This window comes from Carlito syrichta, unplaced genomic scaffold (genome assembly GCF_000164805.1).
Source record: "Carlito syrichta isolate Samal-C Ts95f unplaced genomic scaffold, Tarsius_syrichta-2.0.1 Scaffold316275, whole genome shotgun sequence".
NCBI classification, from domain to species: Eukaryota; Metazoa; Chordata; class Mammalia; order Primates; family Tarsiidae; genus Carlito; species Carlito syrichta.
Genome location: NW_007260371.1, coordinates 842,613 through 846,928, shown reverse-complemented (window position 1 = coordinate 846,928; position 4,316 = coordinate 842,613).

Here is a 4,316-nt window from a genome sequence, read left to right as displayed (position 1 = left end):
CAAAAAAAAAAAAAAAAAAAAAAATCTGAAATTAGTTGGGCATAGCAGCGTGCATCTGTAGTCCCAGCTACTGAGGAGACCGAGGCAGGAGAATTGCCTGATCCTAGAAGGTCCAGGTCGCCATGAGCCATGATTGTGCTACTGCTCTCCAGCCTGGATGATGGAATAAGACTCCAGACTCAAAAAAAAAAAAAAAAAAAAGTGCTCATGACACCTCCTCGATATCCTTCAGTCTGTACTCTCCTTTTTATCCTGGTCACCCCTGTCCTAAGCAGATCCTACTCATGTGAGGGAACCATTATCTCCCTGTCTATGGTCTGACTGTCACCTCTCCATTCAAGCTGGTAATGACACTTCATGTCCAAAGGAGCAAGTCTAAGATTCTCAGCAAAGCACTCAGGGTTTTGGCAGATCCACACCTGGTCCTTTTGGGAGCACCCCTCCCTCACGTGTTTCAGGTGTAGTAGACCTCACCCCAGCCTTGGTAGCTGATCAGTCAGAATACCACAGCCCACTGGCCTCAGTGATTGGTTGAAGGGGAAATGGCAGGCTCAGAACTTCCCAGTCTCTTTTCTCCACTGTTGTTCTATTGCGGTGGAATTGAGACACAGGTCTAGAGCTGAAACTGCCAATGGCCGTCCTTGCGGCAGTGAAGGGAAAGACCAGCCAAGAATGAAGTCTAAAGAGATGGAAGTCAGCCGGGCTCGGTGGCTCAGCCTGTAATCCCAGCGCTTTGGGAGGTGAGGTGAGTGAATTGTTTGATCCCGTGGGTTCGAGACCCGCCTGGGCATCTTGGCAAGACCTCATTTCTACAATAAATCAAAAAATCAGCCGAGCATGGTAGCGTGCCTGTAGTTCCGGCTACTCAGAAGGCTGAGGTGGAAGGATTGCCGGAGCCCAGCCGGTCGAGGCTGTGGTGGCTGGGAGCGACCACTGCACTCCAGTCTGGATGACGGAGTGAGACTCCAACTCAAAAAAAATAAAAAAATAAAGAGATGGAAGTCAACTGGAGAGGCAGGGCCGGGACGTAACAGATGACCAGCAACTCCCCACCTGTTCTACTTAACAACCAGGAGTTGGTGGGGCGCGGTGGCTCCCGCCTGTAATCCCAGGACTTTGGGAGGCAGAGGAGAGAACACTACCTGAGCCCAGGGGTTTGAGACCATCCTGGGCAAGACCCTGTCTCTACAATAAACAAAAAAATTAGCTGGGCATGGTGGCGCTCACATGTAGTTCCAGCCACTTGGAAGGCTGAGACAGAAGAATTGCCTGAGTCCAGCAGGTTGAGGCGGCAGTGGCCATGAGTGTGCCACTGCACTCCAGCCTGGGTGACAGAGTGAGACTCTGACTCAAAAAAACCAACCAGAAGTCCAGGAGAGTGCGGTGGGTTAGAAAATGAAGGGCTCTTGGGGGCTACGTGAGAGCAAGCCCAGAGGGGAGAGGAACCTGGCAGGAGGTTTGGCAAGTCATCTGGAAGAGCAAGGGCTTCCTCCAGGCTGGATTCCAGCATTTCTTACGTGAGTAGTGGAGCTGGGTTGACAACTTTTCCACCTTCCCTGTGCAAGCAGCCCCTCCTCCCTGCTTCCCCCCACCATATTCTCCCCTTCGCCCCCCCACTCTGGCTCAGAGGGCTCTGTCAGCAGCTATTTCCCCTTTTCTTTACCAACAAAACCCCAAACTTGTTATACCTCCTCAAAGAGGACATGTCCTTCAGGGGAGCTACACTCCTGCCCAACTCCTGGGCCATGACTGGTCTAAACCAAACATGAACTCTGCCTCTCATGAGGAGGTTGGTTCATTGGTTCCAGTATGGGTGTGGGATACAATTTCTAGTTAATGAGGTTTGAAGAGAAAAGACTACAGGCCTTCTGGGTAGGTTGTTCTGTTTTTAAAAGAGGCATGTCAGCCGGGCTCGGTGGCTCAGCCTGTAATCCCGCGCCTTTGGGAGGCTGAGGTGAGTGGATTGCTGAGCCCGCGGGTTCGAGACGCGCCTGGGCAACTTGGCGAGACCTCATCTCTACAATAAATCAAAAAAATTAGCCGGGCGTGGTAGCGCACGCTTGTAGTTCCAGCTACTTGGAAGGCTGAAGCGGAAGGATCACCGGAGCCCAGCAGATCGAGGCTGCGGTGGCCAGGAGCGGCCATTTGCACTCCAGTCTGGGTGACAGAGTGAGACTCCAACTCAAAAAAAAAAAAATTTATGCCGGCCAGGCTTGGTAGCTCAGCCTGTAATCCCAGCATTTTGGGAAGCCGAAGTGAGTGGATTGCCTGAGCCTGCAGGTTCACGACCAGCCTGGGCAAGACCTTGTCTCCACAATAAAATAAAAAATTAGCCGGTCGTGGTAGCACACGCCTGTAGTTCTGGCTACTTGGAAGGCTGAGGTGGAAGGATTGCTGGAGCCCGGCAGGTCGACACTGGGGTGGTCACGAGTGTGCCATTGCATTCCAGCTTGGGTGACAGAGTGAGACTCCAACTCAAAAAAGAAAATTATGCTAAGTAAAAGAAGCCAGGCATGCCTAGGCAGATGTTGATTCTTTTACTACAGAATGTCCGAATGGGCAAATCCATAGAGACCAAGAGTAGCTAAGTGGTTGCTATGGGCTGGGAGGACACAGGGATGAGAAGTCACAGTTTAATGTGTACTGGGTTTCTTTTTAGAATGATGGAAATGTTCTGTTCTGGAACTAGATAACGGGAATGGTGAATATGCTAAAAATCACTGAATGGTGCACTTTAAAATGGTAGCTTTTATATTCTGTGAATTATACCTCAGTATTAAAAAAAAGAAAAGAAAGAGGCATAAGACAGGGAGATTTTTTCCTGCCTCTAGGTTTGATATATAAGGATGTGATGCTTGGAGCTATTGCAACTATTTTGCAGCCATGAGGGACACTGGACACATAGACAGCAGCCAGATGGAAAGATGGGAGTCTCCTGAGCCCCTGATGACACTGAAGAGCCCCTGAAATTACTTCCTGTTCCCCTGACTTCTTGTAATGGGATGGAATCAGTGTGCCTATTGCTGAAGTGGTTTATGGCGTGGGGTTTTCTGGTCCTTGCAGCCAAGAGCATACCCCAACAAAACCCTGAGCATGCTGCAGTCATCTAGGGAGTCTCTTCTGCCTAAGAATCCAGTCTTGCTCCCAGTGGCCTGGAGGAAGTGACCTGCGGTCCGCCCTTTGCTCCTGCCTTCCTTCTTCTGTAGTGCTCCTTCCCCAGCCATAGTTGATATCTTGGGGCCAACCCTGACTTCTTGGTTGCTCTTTCTGGCCACTCTCTGAGACTCTGTCAAGACCCCTCTGCAGCACCGACCCCAGGGTATCAGGGTTGACCAAACTTCCTCTACCCACTTTTTGGAGTCAAGCCCGGGCCTGATCCCGGCACTTACACTTAGTAGGTCCCCAGGAATTGCTTACTGAGTTGATCAAGGAGGTGAGAGTGATGAAATAAAATCAGCCAGTGGGAAGAAGTTTGAGTAGTGAGAGGACCTACTATGCACTAGGTCCCACTCTGGCTCTTTTCAGACCAGAAGGCAACAACTGCCCCCTGAGATAAGTATTACTTTCTCTACATTACAGATGAAAAAGGAGGCCAGGCTCGGTGGCTCAGCCTGTAATCCCGCGCCTTTGGGAGGCTGAGGTGAGTGGATTGCTGGGTTCGAGACCCGCCTTGGGCAACTTGGCGAGACCTCATCTCTACAATAAATCAAAATGAGCCGGGTGTGGTAGCGCGTGCCTGTAGTTCCTGCACTCCAGTCTGGGTGACAGAGTGAGACTCCAACTAAAAAAAAAAAAAGAAAGAAAAGAAAAAGGGAGGCTCAGAAAAGTGAAGTAACTTGCCCTAAGTCACACAGCTGCTAAGTGGACAAGCTGGGATTAAGACTCAGTTCAGGGCTTTGCAGACATCATTGCCTTGAGCCTTTTCCCATCAGCCACGGTCAACCCCACCATGTTCTTCAACATCACTGTCGATGGCGCGCCCTTGGGCCACGTCTCCTTTGAGCTGTTTGCAAAATTCCAAAGATAGCAGAAAACGTTTGTGCTCTGAGCACTGGAGAGAAAGGATTCAGTTGTAAGGATTTCTGCTTTCACAGAATTATTCCAGGGGTTATGTGCCAGGGTGGCACATTATGACTTTACACGCCATAATGGCACTGGCGGCAAGTCCACCTATGGGGAGAAATTTGATGATGAGAAGTTCATCTTGAAGCATACAGGTCCCGGCATCTTGTCCATGGCAAATGCTGGACTCAACATAAACGGTTCCCAGTTTTTCATCTGCACTACTAAGACTGAATGGTTGGATGGCAAGCATG